We start from the raw sequence: 21,377 nt of genomic DNA, 5'->3' as shown, positions 1-21,377 counted from the left end.
CAGAAAAGTTCATAATTTTACACTATATTTCAAAACAGGTGGTACATCTTTACAACAAGAAGTATTGTTCATAATCATTATACCCACTATGATCAGCTGCAGATTTTATATGGTCCTTTGCCACACATAAATCGAAAATACTGTAATGCAGGTTAACATCGGACGCATATCAATGCAGAAGGCAATGATCTTGTCATACTACATATTTTGTTACCATTTTGTTTTATTTTTTATTTTTATTTTTATTTTTCTGCGAGAGAACAGAAGGATCAATTTTCACTGTATTACTTACAATTTTCCTCATGCTTGTTAATTGTTAGCTTCTTATTTAGTTAGGAGCATATTAGCTTACTACTTCTAATTGACTTTGTCTTTAATGTGATCTTTCATCTACCGTTAATCACTGATCTTATTGCAAATAATTGTTGGTAACTTGGCACATTACATTATGAAATTTAGATTATTTTCCCATTTTTCCATTTCTTCTGATTTTTAAAAATGGTGGCACTGCGTGCGCAAGTAGACCATATTGATATGTACTTTGTACAACATTAATTAACCACACTGATGCATCTTGGATATAGTCATGCAATTTAGTTGTCTGATCTTAATTCTGAAAACTGACACAGTAGGTTTGATGAGCAACCAAGTGCAAAATTCGATGTCATTTTCTGTTGGCTACAGCCTTGCGCTAACATCTTAATGTCTGGATTCTCATGCTGCAAAACAGTTACCTAGTTATTACTTCAAATCTCGCACCTGACCATTCTCCTATGAAGAGGAATGCATATAACCTAAATTTACAAAGTTTCGGTTATCCCAAGGGAATGCACAAAAAGGATAAAATCCTACACGAAAAAAACAAGATCTGTCACCATAAAAGGAGATGACGAAGTGAGTAACATGGAAAGATTTGGAAGTCGATAAACATTATTAATTTATTACCAGCATCATACCATATATTTTATGAATAGATAAATCCGTTTACCTTTTTCCTGTTCTTTCGAAAAAAAAGGAGAGGGACAACCCAAAAGACAGGCCAGTGCATGAAGCTCCTTGACGGGCAATGGTTTTTGATTGAATTTAAAATTGAAAAGGCTGCTGGAAAATGGATTGGATGATCACCGGAAGATGATGAACAATACCGAGTGAACAGTAACCACTTGAATAGTCTGTGAACAGTAGCTTTTTTGGGAAAGAAATCTAAGGTAAAAAACAGATAAATTAGGATCGGATTCACTCACAACATCTAGCATATGAATAAATGGCTACACACCTTGAGGAACTATTCCAAAATTCTCACATAACCATAACTTTATTCATCAATCAATGGTCTTTCATCATAGAGGATACAACTTATTTATATAACAAAGTTAACAATAAAGATAACATCAAATCACCTAAACCTCATCTAATAAAACTGAAAATATTATCCTAACCAAATATCTAACAAAACACCTAAAAAGATTAATTCGTAAATTGCAAATCCCTATCAACTAAAATAAGATCTCCTAAATGAAATCCAAACTAAATTACCAAATAAAACTAACTCAATCTTAACTTGTCATGTTAGAGAAAACTTGACCTCGAGTTTTATGAAGGGAGAGTACAAAAATTCCTTCAATCAGTGGGTAGTATTGTTGTTTGCACTGCACGATCTTTAAAATTATTTGCATAATTCGATAATGTGTAGATGGCGGAGGATTTGGAATGACAAATTCTATTATAGAATTATTGTCGATAGGAAGTATCTCGAGCTGCACTTCAACTTAGGACTCAGGTTTTGAGTTTGATTCAAGCTCCGCCTCTGGGTCAACCTTTTGCTCAGTTTTTGGTTTGGACTCGAGTTCAATTCGTGCTCTGAATCTATCTTCTGATTTTCTTCTTCTTCTAGATCTTGTTCATATTATGACACTGGATTGGCTTCATGATCTAGTTCTGGTTCAAAATCTGGTTCAGGTTCCACTTCCGGTTTTGGTGTCGGCTTCAATTTTGACTCTGGATTTGACTTGGGGGTTCATATTGTTGACCCACATCTGACCGAGTCTCATACACTTTTGTTTTGGGCTTGAAAAACAAAAGTAATGTTTTCTAGTTCTAGTTGGATAACCAGAATACCTCCTTCCACGCAGAAACTTCGTCGGTGCCCACGAACGTATATATGAATGATGACTAGAATAATTGTGAAACCATCAATCCTGAGCTTCTCCTTTTTACCTACACTTGGCATACATATACCTTTCACAATCCGACCAATCATAAATTGTAAATTAATCTTCTAAGTCTTGCATCCAAGGCTCAAAATCATATATTTCTTCATATACATCAAATTCATAAAAATAAGACACGTTCCGAATTTCAAAGGATTAAATTCAAGTTGTTGTGATCAAGGAAGTGGATATTTACCCAATGATTATTGTGAACCAGTGATCTTGCTCTGATGCCAATTGACGGGGAATGGGTTCTAATTAAATCTAAAATTGAAAACGTTGTTAGCAGAAAGATTTAATGAATATCAGAAGATGAATGAACAGTATCAGGTGAACAGTAACCCCGTAAATAGTATTGGTGAACAGTAGCTTTTTTTTTTGTGGAAAGAAATCTAAGATAAACTAGAATAGATCAGATTTATTCATAGCATCAAACCTATAAATAAATGGCTTCACACCTTGAGGAATCACTCCAAAAATCTCACATAACCATAATTTTATTCATCAATCAATGTCATTTCCTCATGATGGATACATCCTATTTATAGGACAAACTTAACAATAAAGATAACATCAAATCACCTAAACTTTACCTAATAAAACTGAAAATACTATCCTAACCAAATATCTAACAGCATGTCTAAAAAGATAAACTCTCAAACTGCAAATCCCTATAAACTAAAATAAGATATCCTAAATAAAATCTAAACTAAATTACCAAATACAATCAACTCAATCTTAACTTGTCCCGCATCACTCCTAAGGGCATGTTTGTTTGCACGAAAGTAATTATGAAGTAGCTAAAGTAAAAGAAGTAGATACTACTTCTGCTACTTCCAAGTAAAAAAGTGTGTTTGGTTCTCTGAAAAAGTTACTTCTAATACTTCCTTAAACGCTTATGTGGTGCCTACGTGTCATCATTACTTCTAAAATATTTTTCCAATCCTCAATACCTAGAAGTAGCTCGGAAGTAGTTGAAATGCAATATTAATTAGGAAATAAATAATTTTTTTTATTAATATTTCATTTATTAGTTACTTCTAACAACTTTTCATTGATAAATTGTTCTTAATTTTAACAATTATTTTGTAGTAATTTGTGATGGACGCCGGCCAACTTTTCTTTGGGATGAAGAGAACATTTTGTTTATTAATTCTTTGTCTGAATACCATGTTGATGTTACGATCAAAGGAGCAATGGAGGAGGAAAATTGGAGATTCATAGGAATTTATGGTCATCCGGAGTTTCATCGTAGGCGAGAGGTAAACAATTATTTTGAAGCTAGTGGTTGAAGAATTCTTCCTGCTCTCAAGTGGCGAGGGGTCATAGCGGTATGAAACTGATTGTAACGTGCTAGATCAAATTAAAAAGCGTAGCATGGTTTTGAAATTGTGGAAGCAACATGTGTTAATTACTTCCTAGTAATATTTTTAAATGTTATCCAAACAAAAAAAGTAAATGAAGAGGAAGAAGTTCTACTTTCATTACTTCTAAAAATATATGAAATAAACAAAAAAGTTGTTATTTCCTCTACTTCCTACTTCATAGCTTTGAAAGCTACTTCTATAACATACTTCTTACTTCCAATACTTCCATTATCCAAACAGGCCCTAAGTATGTGGTCCGGAAAGGGGTCAGACCATATTAGGTCTATTGTATGCAGTCTTGCCTTGCATTTTTACAAGAGGCTATTTCCATGAGTAAAACCCATGACCTCCAAGTCACATGACAACAACTCTTACCATTGCATCAAGGTTCCCCCTATTCCCAAATAAATGGCATAATGAAGTTAGGGATGTACCCTATGTTACCGGGGTACCCCTATCATGAAGCCACACCTATACACGGCACGTACCTGACATGTTCCCATACCCATACTTCTCTTTGGACATACGCATACATTTATTCAGTCATGTACTCAATTAAATGATATATGTTTTAATTTTATACACTTGTCATACACTTCTTGGATGTATAACATATACTTCATATACATTTTTTAAAACTCGTTAGACATGATTTAGGTTCGTTTCAGCCCATACCTAGGTACAAACCTATGCTTTAAAAGGATCGTTTTAGTGTCTAGTTAAAAAACGAGTTTCCCATTTGTAATCATCTACATAATAAAAGAGATTTTAAAATGTGAAGGAATTTTAACTCTAATAATACACGAATTGATAATAATAATGATATCATGTAAACTTTTAATTTTAATATATATATATATGTAGCAATGTCCCCGTACCCTATATTTTACAATATGTTGTGTCCCGCACCCGTACTGGTTAGGGGAGAGCAAATTTCAGGGGAAACCGCACATATCGACTGAACTGCCCGATATTTGGCAGTTCGGGTCGGTTTCAAGTGTTGTTTGGTTCGGTTCGGGTTGAAAAACTTTCAACCCGATATACCCGTGCCGACTGAAACATATGTGTGCAGTGTATAAAGTATTTGGGTTGGGTTATAGCCTTATAGGATTTTAATATATCAAACCCGATTGATTTTAAAATTAGCTAAACGTGATTGTGATGAATCATGATTAATTATTACGTGATAATTTCCTCCGATTTGCTCACAAGAAATTGTGGAAACCCTTCGTCTCTTGAACTTGCCTCCGCCATCTCGTAGGCTTCTAGGGCTAGCAGAAAATCTTCAAATAAAATCTCATCCCTTCAGCAGCTTTATCACTCAACTTCGGACAACTTCATCATGGCAGACCACCCCTTCAACATCCATCTTTGACTTCCAACTCGGCACAGGTGGAGGTACAGTTGTATAGATCCCTTTATCTTCATGAATCCATTTTCATCACCACACAATATGAATAATATTTCATTAAAGGAAAATTTGAAGGTTTAATAAAATTGATTTTTGTTGCTTCATAAATAAAATTAATCCTAGATGATTTGATGGTGATGGCGTAAAAGATAAAAGAACAATCTGATTTTGATGGTTATTAATTATAATCTTGTAGAGTTGTAGTTGAAATTTTCTTGTGGTTTAATAGTTAAGAAATTAACATTGATAAATATATGATCAATTTACAATGAATGATTTGTCTTTCTATTATTTTATTTGATATTATACTTTTTTCTCATATCGCTGATACAATATAGTTGATTCCTTGGGTGAAGAAAAGTAACTAGCATAACTCCTTTCTTAAAATAGTACTGCAATTGTAAATTTTCATGCATAGTTATTTCACTTGTCAATAGATGATAAGTTATATGTTTATGTGATCACTTTAATCTAAAGTAGGCCAGAGTTTATTTCTATTTAATATTTATAAAATTCTAGAATTTTTTGAGATTACAACTTAAAATTTCATATACATTATTTGATTGACTTTAACTTTTACGTTTATTTATAGGCTCCACCTCCATCGGAGGAAAATCCAAACGTCAGTAGAATTACAAATCAAGTAGATGACGATTCTTCTTCCCAGAAGATCCAACCTAAAAGGAAGTTAGTAAAAGAAAAATCTGAGGTATGGACTCACTTCACAAAATTTAAGGATAAGAATGGTGAGCCTAAAGCAAAATGCAATTACTGTGGAAAATAATATCATGCTCATGCAAAGAAAAATGACACTACATCTTTGCACAATCATTTGTAAACATGTAAAAAACATCCACATAATGTTGATAGTCGGCAGAAATTATTGAGTTTGCAACGGAATTTGAGAATTTTGGGTAGTAGTGAGAATATAGGGGGTCTAGATAATTGGAGTTATGATGAACGATCTGTAAGAAAAGCTCCTAGTTACTTTATCATTGTAGATGAACTTCCGTTCAAGTTGGTAGAGAGCATTGGGTTCCAATATTTTATATCCACTATTTGCCCTAGATTTCATATACCTTCTCGTTGGACAATCCAAAGGGATTGTTACGTGATTCATCTTGAAAAAAAACTTAAAGAATTTGTTGAAGGCTACATGCCAGCGAGTGTGTCTTACCACAGACACATGGACTTCCATCCAAAATATTAACTATATGTGTTTGACTGCATATTGGATCGATAATGATTGGAAATTAAACAAAAGAATAATAAGTTTTTGTCTAATTTCCAGTCATAGTAGAGAGGATATTGGGAAGGCGGTAGAGAAGTGCATAGCAGATTGGGATATTGAGAGTGTCTTTATGATCACTTGTTGATAATGCTAGCTCAAACGACACAATGATTACATATCTAAAGAATAGGCTTAATAACTGGGGAGGGACAATGCTAGGAGAAAAATACCTTCATATGAAGTGCATCACTCATATTATTAATCTTGTAGTTATCAGCCGTTAGATATATGAGACAATCTCCATCAAGATTGGCTAAATTTAAAAATTGCATTGAACTCGAAAAGCTTGAATTCAGTTCATCTTCGTGTTTGGATGTGTGCACTAGGTGGAACTCCACCTTTTTTATGTTGGACACTACCCAAAAGTATGAAAAAGCTTTTGAGAGATATGGTGATGATGATTCCTTTTTTAACCATGAACTTAATTGTGGATAGGGAAATCACGGAATGCCAATAGAGGATTATCGGGTTAATGTACGAAGATTATGCATTATTGCGTTTTGCTTGAAAATTTTCAAAAACTTACATTGCGTGTCTGGTTCTTCGTACGTTACTAGTAATTTTTTTTCTTCAAGAAGTTGGCAACATTGCTTGTGTTTTAAAAAAATGGAGATTGAGTGGAGATCCATCATATGTTAAAATTGCAACTAGAATGAGTGAGAAACATGAAAACTAATGGGGGGATTGGGAGAAGATGAAAACGTTAATTTATATTGCAGCTCTTCTTGACCCTTGAAACAAAGAGGATTTTGTGAAATTTATTCTTGAGCTTACATATAGTGAGAATGAAAGTGTTGAAAAACTAAGATTTATCAAGAATGCAACTTTTTCATTGTTTAATGAGTACGAAGTCAAATATGGAACTCAAACGTGTACAAGTGGGCAGTCAAGTGGTGCATCATCAGATAATATTGGCAACGAAGACAATAATCAAATGACCGATGTAAGAAGTCGATTTAAGAGGTTGAAAGCTGCAAAGGGAAGTGCATAAGCAAAGTCAGAATTGGAAAAGTTCCTAAGCGAAGACATTGAAGCCAATGGAAGTAATTTTGACATCTTAGATTATTGGAAAGTACATAGTGGAAGATTTCTAACCCTCTCCCGAATGGTTCGTGATATATTAGTTGTGTCTATCTCAATGATGGCTTCTGAGTCTGCATTTAGTATAGGTGGCCGAGATCTCGATCCTTTTAGGAGCTCGTTGACTCCAAGAATGGTACAATGCCTATTATGCACATCAGATTGGCTTCGGGTCACATTGGCATCACCTGGATCAAGCAAGATTTGTGTTAAAGAAGATATGAATACACCTGAGAAGTTGGACATAGGTAACGTTTATTTTTAAAGTTAAATATATTTGATATAACTATGTTATTTTTAATTAAAATTATTTTTTTACTTGTCTTTAGATTTGAACAAGATTGCAATTGAGCCGACAATCACCAATATGTAGCAGATTGGTGCATGGGAGAACACTGCATAGGTAAGAAGTGTGTGTATATATAACCTTACATAATTTAGCATACTCTTTTTGAATACAGTCCTTCAAGAAATTATGTTAGCTTCAACTTTGTTTTGCTTTTTGTCATTCACAGTTTATCAAGATATTATAGAAAACATTTCTGTTTTTTTAGCATGCGTTTTTTTGAGTATGTTCATTCAAGAGATTATAGCTCAAACTCTTTCGCCGTAAATTTAGCTAGTTCCATTTTTTAAATTTTAATATTTTATTTTTGCAGATAGAACTTGATGGAAAGGAGCACATAGACAATATTGAATTGTGACGATGCGTCGGATGCGACGTGCTTGGATTTCTTAGAGTTGCATAAAGTTAATGATTTTAAATTTTTAATCTTGTGTAGATCTCTAAATGAACTTGGAATTTGTGAATCTGTGATAGCATGATTAATTTTAGACTAATGATCGTTGATCTCGTACAAATTATTCAGTTTTTTATGATATTGTTTGTCGATTTTTCATAATTCTTGTGCAATGGAAAAGCCTTCATGTGATGTGAGTGCACTAAAGTTCATAAGTTGTCATTTATCAATGTGATGATGGAGTGCAAATGGAAATGCCTATGTTTATACTGATTTCTGAGTACTAAGCAGCAGATGCTTGCTGTTGCATTTGGGTTTATATACCAAGCTGCATAAGTTGTCATTATTCCCAGTGCAAACCGTCAAACCGCACCAACCCGAACCGAAGCGACTCACCTCGGTGAAGTTCGGTTCTTAGCAGAATGTCAGTGCAATTCGCTTGGCATTATTTAGGTCGAAAACCGACCGACCGATAGTATGCTCAGGCCTAGTACAGGTACCCCTTACCATGCAACTTAGGATGTATCCATCCATTCCCATCTATAATTCAAATGATAAAAACAAGGAAAATGACATGATTCATATAACACTATCAGAGCCAGAAGGGATTAGTGATAAATGAGAAAAATGAGAACAAGGCTGATGAAGTCCTGGAGCACAAATTAGAGACGACATAGAAACAGAAAAATAAAAAAATAAAATGAAAACTATTAAAAAACCTCGTGCTAAAACTACAAGTAGCTAACCTTTTCTAGCGGCACACCAGAGCACATGAAAAAAAATAGCAGAAAAAAGAGTATGATAGTAACAAATACTGTAAGTAGGAGCTACCTGTTTAATGATCTCCAGATTCCGACTCAAATACTTCAAAGAAACTATGGGCATGCTCCAAAACAGTTCCAAATCCCATCCATGTTCTCGTCAATCCTGCAAAAGAATACAGCTAAATTGATACCTGAAATTCAGTTTATATATTAGTCTGGAAGAAAGCGAACAGAGAAAAAATGCAGAAAATTGAAAAGCTTAATCTCAAGCTAAAAAATTAGTTACTTTTTCGATAGTTAGTATTGCCAAATTGAATAAAAATACTATTTAAATGAATCTCAACAATACAGAAGGACTTGATAGTACATTGGGATACCCCGACACGGCACTTAGGTGTCGTACCCCTGTCCGATCCGTATTGGGTACGGGTCCGTACCCAAACGGTAGGGACACAGACAGGTTCGTGGCTTATTCTTAAGCTGACGAGGGACCTTGTTCTATGGGTTTTGAGACTTTTTTTAAATCTTGTTATTGAGATCCATGGGTTCTGAGACTTGAGGACATAGACCAAGATGATAACAATTTCTCTCTCCCCCCTCTCTCTCTCTATTGATTTTTCTTAATGTTATATCCACTTAGTGGAGGATGACCTCACCTCTCACATGGCCTTGTTTGATCAAGAGAATGGATGGTATTTGTCTTTTCCTGACAAGGATGGCTACAGACTAAGCACATAAGTCGCATGGGTCCTTAATTTTTATATGGGAAGAAGTTTGAGTTGAGCTTCTTTTTATTTTATTTTTGAAATAGTTTCACCTTAGCATCTCTTTTTTGTATTTTCTTTTGTAAAGATAGAAAGGCAAAGTTCCAAAGCCTTTGCTTTCTTGAAAATTAGTTACTTTTTCGATAGTTAGTATTGCCAAATTGAATAAAAATACTATTTAAATGAATCTCAACAATACTGAAGGACTTGATAGTACATTGGGATACCCGACACGGCACTTAGGGCGTCGTACCCGTGTTCGGTCCGTATTTGGTACGGGTCCGTACCCAAACGGAAGGGACACGAGCAGGTTCATGCTTTATTCTTAAGCTGGTGAGGGACCTTGTTCTATGGGTTTTGAGACTTTTTTAAAATCTTGTTATTTAGATCCATGGGTTCTGAGACTTGAGGACATAGACCAAGATGATAACAATTTCTCTCTCCCCTCTCTCTCTCTATTGATTTTTCTTAATGTTTTATCCACTTAGTGGAGGATGACCTCACCTCTCACATGGCCTTGTTTGACCATGAGAATGGATGGTATTTGTCTTTTCCTGGCAAGGATGGCTACAAACTAAGCACATAAATCGCATGGGTCCTTAACTTTTATATGGGAAGAAGTTTGAGTTGAGCTTCTTTTTGTTTTTTATTTTTGAAATAGTTTCAGCTTAGCATCTCTTTTTTGTATTTCCTTTTTTGAAGATAGAAATGCAAAGTTCCAAAGCCTTTGTTTTCTTCAAAATTTGAGAATGGACTTGAATCAAATAAAAAGAACTTAATAAAATAAAAAGGAGAAACTTGAGATCGTTAAGATAATTGTTGGTTTTTAAATTATTAATTTTATAACACACACACACACACAGATATATATATCTATGTGTGTATGTGTGTGTGTGTGTTGTGTCCTCGTATCCTCACTTTTACAAATTTGCCGTGTCTCGTACCCATACCCGTACCTGTGTCCTTACCCGTACCTGTACCTATGCAACCTAGATAGTACATTAAGCCAGTTTTAATTCTTGACAACATTAAAAGATAGATCTGAAGCAAGAAGCAAAAATAAATAAAATTCAGATAGGAATATCATAACATGTCAAATTAAATGCGGCCTAAATTGAGAGGGTTTTATTGCTACAGATGTTCAAGAAATTTGATTCCCTCTGAATGATAAAAAAACGAGCAAATAAAAAAAATGGTGGAAGCACAGCAAGATGATGAACGTAGATGCAGACTGTTAAGAAGAAAGAGGCTTTCTAGAAAAACTAAAAAAATACAGAAGAACCTAATAGCAGCTTTCCCAACTGAGCAACCATGGCAGCCAACTATGCGAAGATCCATCCAGATCCCGACATTGTTAATTCAAAAGTTTGAAAAGCATCCTCTTGGATTCGTGAGTAATTTCTCAACAAGGAACCACCTCCTCCAATATGTGAAAATTTCATGCATTGGAATGTGTGCTACCTTCTCCTAGTCACATTATAATTTACAAGGTTTCATATAGTTGCTATTTAAGTTTCCTATTGCGTGCCGTGCGGAAACATGCTCGCAAACCAACCGAGTCGGTGAGCGATGGGAGAAGAACCAACACGAGTACAATTCACAAAATTAACAGCCAAAATCACACAACATAGATATTTACGTGGCTCGGCAAATTGTCTACGTCCACGGAGAGAGGATGGGAAGATTTCATTGTTTGGAGAGAAAGTCGATTTCATTGATGAGTTCATTTACAATTTCAAACGTTTACAACAAACTCAAAAACAAATAGTCTTTTTATAAGACTTTCAACAAAAATTATAATTTTTTTAACAAATGCAACGGACGTTTATCCTCCGCTGTTTGCGTGAGATCTTGGCCTGAACGGGAACGTTGATATCCGTGGACTATCAAACGATCAGATCGATCCGAAGCTTCGTTGATTCGCAAAGGAATCAAGAAACCGAAGTAATTATCTCGACAACAGCGAGACAACTACTCTTCTCGAGATCACCGCAACGGGACAATCTCAAGGAAGGAACTGGGAACTATAGAGCCGACGAACTCTTCCTCTTTATGCTAAAGAACTCGATCCGATCTTCTCCTCCTTTCTGAAATTCGTGCTCCTTTAGTCTTCAATTCAGCAGGGTCTTCAATCCGGCAGGACTTCGCCGACGCTCGAGAATTTTAGATTTGTGCAAATGAAGGCCCTAGGGCTGTATTTATAGGTTTCAGGAGCCCTGTTTTCTGATAAGAATGAATGGTTTGCTCTTATCCTCGGTTGTAATCACTTTATCACGTTCTTGGATGATATTAGATCAGTTGAAACAAATCCAGATGGTTAACGATCGAAAAACGGCTCAAAAACAGCAAAAATAGCTTTTTGGGGTCTAGGACACCTGCGGTGTCTCGGCCATGGCCGAGACACTCAAGGTGTCTGGGCCTTGGCCGAGACAGTCAGAGTGTCTCCGCTTGTTTTGCCTCTAACTCTCTCATATGACCTCCAAATAAAATGATTCAAGATGCGTTGGAAAGCTGACGAAGAGATCTACAACTTTTATCTTTTGAGCTTTTTCTTATTCGAATCGAATCATGGCCAAAATCTCCGTTCTTCTCCGAGACACCAACACTGTCTCGGAATTCTGAGGCAGTTTGTACTATCTTCGGTATTTTGATTTTATCTCTCTCATACTATCTCGGAATGAGTTGATCCAAGATGCGTTAGAAAGCTAACAAGGAGATCTACAACTTTTATCTTTTGAGATTCTTCATATTTGAAGCGAACCATAGTTAAAACAGCTCTATAAAGCCCGAGACAGTCCAACTGTCTTGGCCTTGGCCGAGACAGTGCAAGCGTCTCTCTGCTGTTTTGCTTCTAACTCTCTCATCCGGTCTCGGAATGAGTTGATCCAAGATGCGTTGGAAAGCTATCGATGAGATCTATAACTTTTGTCTTTTGAGATTCTTCATATTTGAGGCGAATCATGATCAAAACTTCTTTATAAAGCCCGAGACAGTCCAACTGTCTCGGCCTTGGCCGAGACAGTGCAAGTGTCTCTCTCCTGTTTTGCCTCTAACTCTCTCATCCGATCTCGGAATGAGTTGATCCAAGATGCGTTAAAAAGCTGGAGCAGAAATCTACAGCTTTTATCGATTGAGCTTCATCAGATTCAAAGCGAGACAGACTCTACAAAGGCTGAGACACTTGGAGTGTGCAAAGTGTCTCCGCTAAGGCACGAGGCATTGTTTTGTGCGTCCCGTCCGTTTTTGTCGTATTTTCGTCGTCCGAACTCGGAATTACGCAATTCAAAGTGCAAAGGAAAGCTGACGAGAAGATCTACAAGCTTCCATGGTTGAATCACATATGGAGTAGATGGGACACGAGGGGCGTTTCGTCTTTCGTAAGCGAAGCGTAGCTCCCGACCAGTTTGTATCTTCGTTATTCTGCAATTTCGTTGCTTCACACGGTTCGTCGACTTACTTCATGCGTTTATCGACATCAATTAAGCTTGTGACCCGGATAGTGACGTTCATTGTCTTCTCTCTGTCTCAAGCCGCGGGCGAAAATCCGTGGGTAATTTTTGACGCCCACATTCATTATATGGAGGAGAAACAACGGGTTATAATCTCTCAAATAACTCTCAAAATAACCCAACTAATGATCTCACACTCCCTCACAATAATCTCCCTCGCAAAACTGCTCAAAAAATATTAATTCTCTGGTTAATCTCTGGTTCAAAACCCTAAAAAGATGTGTTTCTATTTATATCAAAACCCAATTCAAAACAGGTTAGGAAACAAACTTCAGCTCGTATCCGCTTTCGATCGACCGGTGCTCCTCTATCAGTCGACCGATCTACCTCCATCAGTCGACCGATAGAGAAGCATCGGTCAACCATCCAAAACAGGGTTTTCGGACCCTGTAATCTGCACGAGATCAGTCGACTGGTCCTATGCGATCGGTCGACCGACCCGAGGGTTTTCCTGTAGTGCTGATGTTGCACGTTTTTTCACATTTCTCAACGATTCCTTCGTCGTTTTTTAACAATTCTCCATCTTGGCGAAGTGTTCCCAAAATCGAGCCGATACCAACATAAGCACCAATGCGTCGTATCATCAAATCTAACTGCACTAATGACGTTGCCTACGTACCCCCTCTGTCAAGGGATCAAGTCGCTCGTAGTTCATCCAAATGGCCGCAAACGACCTTAACAATCATAAATTTTGTAACAAGTTTCTACAATGATCAAACTTGTTGTTCGGGATCACCTTTGTGAGCATATCCGCTGGATTATCTTTTGTGGACCTTCACGAGCAGTATTGTAAATAGCAGCCAATAGCGGGGCTATAGCGGCGCGAATAGCGGTCGCGACCCTTCAGCGCTACGCGTAGGGGTTTCGCGACTGGCTTAAGCGGGAAAATCCGCTATTCATTCGAATAACGCGTAAAAGCGGGTTTTAGCGGGTTAAAAGCGGGTTTTCCCGGTTAAAAGCGGATTTTCGCGATTTAAAGCGGATTTTCGCGGTTAAAAGCGACTAAAGCCGCTATCACACATATTATGATGCTATATTTCTTGAATTTCTTCATAGTTTCATTCATACAACAAGCCTACTAATTGTTATTTACTGATAATACAAGAAATTTACAACTAATTGAATTTTTAGATTTTTATGAATTTTCTTATTATTTACGATATTTAAATATATTTAAATTTAACCGCTATTTGACTGTGCGCTATTTGCCGCGATTTCGCCGCAATAGCCCGATATAACCTTAGCGGTACCTCGCTGCGCCGCCCCGCGATCCGCTATCAACAACCTTGTTCACGAGCTCAACATCCCCATCTTCAAGAACATCTCGAACGAAGTGAATAACGAACGGCGATATGCTTCGTCCTCACATGAAAGACCTGATTCTTCGCCAAATAAATAGCACTCATGTTATCACAATAAATGGTGATGGATCGCTACAAAACACCAAGATCCTCAATGGTCCTCGAAGCCAAATCGCCTCCTTAACAGCCTCTACAATCGTCATATACTCTACTTCCGTCGTTGACAGCCACAGTAGACTGTAAGGTGCACCTCCAACACACCGACGCACGGGTCAAAGAGAACACATACCCCGTCGTCGACCGGTGTTTATCTAAATCTCCAGCGTAGTCCGAATCTACGTATCGAATATATAGCTGCCCACCGCTAGTATCTCACTCGAAAACCAAACCAACGTTAAGAGCACCTCGAATGTACCTCAAAATCCATCTCACGACATCCCAATGACCCGGACCCGAGTCGTGCATGTATCTCGAAACCATGCTCACTACCTGTGATAAATCCGACCTCGTACAAATCATGGCGTAAATCAAACTTCCCACTACGTTCGCATACGGAATCTTCGACATTAACTCTCTATCTTTAATTATCTTCGGTGAAAGATCAGCTGAAAGCTTCAAATGGGCTCCTAATAGTACGCTAACTGGCTTCGTCTCCATACTAACATTAAACCGTTGTAGCACCTTCTTCAAATAAGCCACATGTGTCAAACAAATTCTCCCCCTATCTTTGTCTCTGACGATCTCCATTCCCAAAATGTGTTTCGCTTCACCCAAATCCTTCATCTCGAACTCTTTCAAAAGTTATACCTTCAATTCATCTATAGGCTATAGCGGATCTGAAAATAAAAGCAACCAACATGTCTCATCGACATAAAGTAATAAGTAAATATACGCATCTCCTCGCAACTTACGATAGTACACGCAAGGATCAAACTGGCTCTGAATGTACAAATAGTCGATCATGAACCTATCGAATCGCTTATATCACTATCGCGGAGATTGCTTTAACTCGTATAGCGATTTTTTCAACCTACAAACTAATTTCTCCTTTCCTGCAGCTCGAAACCCTAATGGCTGAGTCATATAGATTTTCTCGTCAAGATCACCATGAAGAAATATTGTTTTTACATCCAACTGATCTAATTCCAAATCATATTGTGCCACCAAAGCTAGTAAGATTTGAATCGAAGAGTGCTTCACCACCGGAGAAAAGACATCATTGTAATCAATGTCTTCTTCCTGTGCATAGTCATTCGCTACCAACCTAGTTTTGAACCTCACTGGAGTGCCTTTAATGCTTTCCTTCTTCGTATACACTCATTTGTAACCAATAGCCTTCCGTCCCTTTGGAAGCTCAACAAGCTCCTATGTGTCGTTCTTCTGAAGATATTTCATCTCCTCATGCATAGTTTACTGTCACAAATCAGCCTCTGAACTCTGCTCGGCCTCTCTGAATGTAGTAGGAACTATCTCATTGATACTCTCCACCGGAAGTGCATAAGCAATCCGTATACCTAGCTGACAACCGTATGTCTAACCTGGGTCTCCGAACCGCAATCGAATCCTGAACCTGAGCCGTCGGTCTCTGATTCTGCTCTGCCCTGTATCCTCCAAATCATCACCGTGCTCACCTGGCGTCACCTTAGTCGACACTCTAATGGATACGGTCTCATCTGGATACTGTAGAACTGCATCAATCTCCACCACCTGTGATATCTTCTCTGTCGGGGTGCTCTCCACCTGATGAGAGCTGGGAAGATTCAAGATCAAAGCCTCATCGAAAATAACGTCTCTACTCAGCACAAACTTCTTCTCAACTGGATCTCAAAACTTGTATCATTTAACATCACGCTTGAATCCAACAAATATGACCTTTCTAGCTCGAGGTTCCAACTTATCAGTTCTGACATGATAAAATACAGGGCACCCAAATACCTTGAGCTAATCATAATCACGTGCTGTCTCTCCCGACCACATCTCCATAAGGTTTTCCTCCTCAATCGCAAATGAATGCAATCTATTAATGAGATGGCTCGCATATGAAAGTGTCTAAGTTCAAAAGATCTTCTCTAAACCACTCTGTGATAACAAACATTAGACTTTCTTCAATAAATACCGATTCAATCTCTCTACCACCCTATTTTACTACGGCGTATGACTAACTGTGAAGTGTCTCTCTATGCCCTCGTCTCGACATAGCTACTGAAAAGGGTCTGAAGTGTACTCAGCCGTTATCGGATCTCAACGTCTTGATTTTTCTCTCAGTCTGCAGTTCTAAACTTCTAATCTCCTCTTCCACTCCATAAAAAAACTCTACGACTTCATTCTTGTGCTTCATGGTGTACACCCAATAACGCTTAGAATAGTCATCCACAAATGTGATGAACCAATATCGACCACCAAGTGATATCATCTTGATGGGTCATCAAACATCAGTGTGCACGTAGTCCAATATGCCTATCGTCCTATGTACGGCTGTCCCGAACTTCATCTTTGTCTTCTTGCCAAGAACGTAGTGCTCACAGAATTCTATCTTTCCACTCTTGATTCCTTTCAATAGCCCCTACCTACACAAAGCATGTAGTGATTTTTTACATGTGTGCCCAAATCTGTAATGTTAAAGTCTGCTCGTGTTCGCCTCTGAAACAACGGAAGCTACCTAGCCAAGCTCAGTGCTCCCCTTCAGATAATAAAGGTTCCTACTGCGGACTCCCTTCATCACTACCAAATGTACCTTAGTAACTTTTGCTACAGTGTTCTCAAAAGTCACATTGGATCTCTTTGCCTCCAAATCTCCAACAGAAATAAGATTCTTTTTTAACTGAGGAACAAATCTCATTTCATTCGGCTCTCAAAGAAATCCATCGCGCATTCGAATCCTGACGGAACCTATCCCAAAAATATCACAGGATTGATCATTTCCCATGACTACCACGCCCCCATCGAGATTCTCGAAAGATGCAAACCAATCTCGTTGGGGAGTCACATGATAAGTAGCACCAGAATCCAACATCCAATCTGATGCATCCGCATGGTTCACCTCTGGAGTAATCAATAGAGAAAAACAGGAATCATCTGAATCATCACCTCTAGCAACATTCACCTCATTGGCCTTCAGGCCCTTCGTCTTGCTATTCTCTTTCTCTTTGAGCTTTGGGCAATCTCTCTTTCAATGTCCTTATTCTTTGCAGAAAACACACTAGTTCTTTGCTAATTAATAGTGACTTCTAGACTTTGACCCGCCTCTATTGCCACCTCTCGGATAGGGACTCTTTCCTCTCGTTAACAAGACCTCTCCTGAAGTGCTAGCTCTGAAAATCTTTTTATCCTTCCTTCTCAGATCGTAATTCGTCAACGCATTAGTCACTTCAATATATGTGATGGAAGATCTATCGTTCAACAAAATGAGCACGAATGTATCATACTCCTCATCAGGTAAGGAGCCTAATAAAATAATCGTCTTGTACTCATCCGTTACCTTTTCATCAACGTTCGCTAAGTCAGATAATAACTTTGTGTAGTTGTTCACATAATCCGTAAGTGAAGTACCCCTGAACATCTAGAATCTGAATAATCTTCGTAGCAAGTGCAAACAGTTCTTAACACTCTTCGTAAGATATTTGTTATTAAGAATGTCCCATATTTTCATCACAGATATCACGTCAATCACATCGTATTTCAACTCTTGTTCCAAATAAGACCTAATTACCCCACAAGCGTTTCGATTCATCTTGTCTCATACCGCCTCATCATACTTTAGTGGCCTCTCATGGATCATGATGGTCTCCTCTAAGTTATGAGCATTCAAAACATCTTGCACATAGCTCATCCACAAACCAAAGTTAATTTTACCATCATACTTCACAACACTGATCTTCGTATTCTGAAGTGCAACCTGAACTGTACTCGTCATCGCCTTGCTGATTTCACTAACTTCTTCTCTCATTACAAACTAACTCTAATTATTAATACGAGTCGCGGTGCGAGTACCTTTGATCGCGGAATTATCAAAGGTAGCTTAAGAAGAGGATGACAGAAAACACAAGAACAATTCAGTATGTGACGAAAGAAAATACCCTCTCTAGATTATGAGTACGAAAAGATTACAATCCCTCTCTCACAATCTCACTAGAATCAAGAACAAGCTCTCAATTCTCTCTAAACCCTAATCTCTCTTGATTAGAATCTCACTTTGATTACATCTCATTTTCTCTAGATCAAAACTGATCTCTCTTAGACCTAATCTCCTTAGATCTTCATCTCTAACAATCTCCTCTTTATAGGGTTTACAATGTGGTGGCAATCTGATAAATAATCAAAACCAAACCCAGCTAGGATTCCCTCAAACAGAAACCAAATCGGCCTGGGAAACCCTCAATCAGTCGACTCATGATCGACTCATGCTCACCAGTCGACTCATGGTCAACCCAAAACGTGCACAAACTGTGCTGGCCTGCATGAGTCGACTCATGATTTCATGAGTCGACTCAGTAGAAGCATTTTGCTATCTGGAGGCGATTTCTTGAGTCGACTCATCAACCGTCAGTCAACTCATCAGGCTGAGAACTGAAATCTTTGATTCTTCGTTCTTCCGACTCCATTCACGCTTCATCCTATGCTTCGTTGTGTCGCTTCACACCACTATTCTCAAGATATCATGAGAATCACCTATCCTCAAGCTCCCATGAGGATCGCTAAGCTCCCGAAGCAGAGAAGAAGATACACACATATCAATTGTAAAGAAAGATTCGTACTTGATAGAATTGAGAAATTACCCAACTGAACCCTAGATAAGATTCCTACTCGATCTTCTAACCATACGAGGAAAGCAAGATCTCCAATGGCAACTCCGCAACGCTATCTCCACCGAAGCCTAGATCTTCAAGACCCAAGTTTCAAACAATGAATCTTCCTCCACCCAATGCAAAACCTTAGATCTGAAAATATGAGCTCTGATACCACTTATTGCACGTGCTCGCAAACCAACCGAGTCGGTGAGTGATGAGAGAAGAACCAAACACGAGTGCAATTCACAAAATTAACAGTCAAAATCACACAAACACAGAGATTTACGTGGTTCGGCAAATTGCCTACGTCCACTGAGAGAGGATGTGGAGATTTTACTATATGGAGGAGAAACAACGGGTTACAATCTCTCAACTCTCAAAATAACCCAACCAATGATCTCACACTCCCTCACAATAATCTCCCTCACAAAACTGCTCAAAACAATGATAATTCTCTAGTTAATCTCTGGTTCAAAACCCTAAAAAGACGTGTTTCTATTTATATCAAAACTCAATCCAAAACAGGCTAGGAAATCAACTTCAGCCCGTATCCGCTTTCGGTCGACCAGTGCTCCTCTATCGGTCGACTGATCTACCTCCATCGGTCGACCAATAGAGAACCATCGGTCGACCGTCCAGAGCAAGGTTTTCGGACCCTATAATCTGCACAAGATCGGTCGATCGGTCCTATGCGATCGGTCGACCGACCCGAGAGTTTTCCTGTAGTGCTGATGTTGCACGTTTTTCCACATTTCTCAACGATTCCTTTGACGTTTTCAACATTTCCAACCGTACACAATTCAGAAAATCAATTTGTGTCCGCCAAAATTAAAGGTTCGTTTGTACTCAATCAGTTCCTGCCTCCAACCAGCTTCAGAAGCCTAAAAAGCTTTTCTCCCTTCAACTCTCCTTGGACTCTTGTATCTTGCAAAATCCTTTCTTCATTAGCAGGCCAGGTAAATTTTCTACATATAAACAAGATTAGTAATTAATAAAACTTAGGAGACTAAAAGAAGTTTTCCTTTTGCTAGGGGAAAAAGAAATCTCTTACTTTTTTCATCCCATATGATGCGGACCATAGTTATAAGTTTACAACTGTCAAACCCATTCTATCTTTGTTGCAATATTAACATATCAGACTCTCCATAGGTTCCACGGGATAAGTAGTGATCAAGGCATTTAAGATTAATGAAAATTATGTGCCTGTCTAAGAAAAATCCATGTGGAATTTGCAAGAATTAAGAGATTGATGAGAACAACTCTTCATCTTCCAGACACAAACACAGATTCGTCTTGTTCAGAAATGCTTTCATGGATCAGTTTTCTAGTATGCAATTGTTTTTGTAAGGGTGCCCACACGACAATTCTAGAAGAACTAACTAGGAGTGGTATTGAATTTGATTGGATCATAATACTAAGGCGTTCGTATTTGAATTCGTCTACAATTTTCAAGAATTTGCTTCTTTGGATCCGGATGTGAACCTGAATGCTTCTTCCAGTCTAACATATTTTCTTCTAACGATAAAATATTTTGTATTTGATTTAATTTAAATATCTTTTAGAATTATGAATTAAAGAGTTTTTCTTCATTTGATTGGTATACTCACTGGACTAGCCATATTCATAGACCACACAATAATGTTTACATAACATCATCTAACAAAATTCAAATGAAAAACATAAAATATATATACACACACATATATACACTAGTATGGTGCACGTGCGTTGCACGTGTGTCCATTTTTATGTTTATATGTAGGCTATAAGTGCGCATTGCAATGATAAGTTTATGTATCTAACGTATAATTTTATTATATATTAGTATTTCAAATTAGTTTGATTTCCATTAACACTTTATTAGATCAAATCAGTTTTTCCAATCATAAAATTTATACATTCTATTTAGGGTAAATTTTACAAATGTCCCAGGATAAAGCCCTCGAATTTTTAAAATGTCACAAAACTCTTTAAGTTTTGAGGTTCGCAAAAAACCACATTCAAACCCTAAAAGTGTGAAACATAATTTTTATTGGTAAAAATATCACCCTGCATAATTTTACTCATATGTGAAAAAGTACGAAGTAAGGATTAATGCTATTAAGAATGATTTTTTGAAAATTGTTGAAAGTTTAAGAGGATTAAGATCGCCA

The 21,377-nt window shown here is 37.6% G+C and overlaps 1 long non-coding RNA gene across 4 annotated transcripts in view; it reads right to left on the bottom strand.

The window, feature by feature from the left end:
* LOC109820657 overlaps window positions 47-21,377 on the bottom strand; it is a 27,681-nt gene continuing 6,350 nt past the window's right edge. Inside the window, exons 2-5 of one of the 4 annotated variants that reach the window (XR_002241916.1) lie at window positions 8,931-9,026; window positions 7,375-7,547; window positions 2,407-2,474; window positions 47-2,217 (exon numbers count right to left, since the gene is read on the bottom strand). This is a non-coding gene — a long non-coding RNA (uncharacterized LOC109820657). Of the gene's footprint in view, window positions 2,218-2,406; window positions 2,475-5,058; window positions 7,251-7,317; window positions 7,548-8,930; window positions 9,027-21,377 lie in introns of those variants that run through there. The other 3 variants (XR_002241918.1, XR_002241917.1, XR_002241915.1) reach the window with 3 other exon arrangements.

This window comes from Asparagus officinalis, chromosome 8 (genome assembly GCF_001876935.1).
Source record: "Asparagus officinalis chromosome 8, Aspof.V1, whole genome shotgun sequence".
Classification (NCBI taxonomy): Eukaryota; Viridiplantae; Streptophyta; class Magnoliopsida; order Asparagales; family Asparagaceae; genus Asparagus; species Asparagus officinalis.
This window is presented reverse-complemented; position numbering and strand designations above follow the sequence as displayed.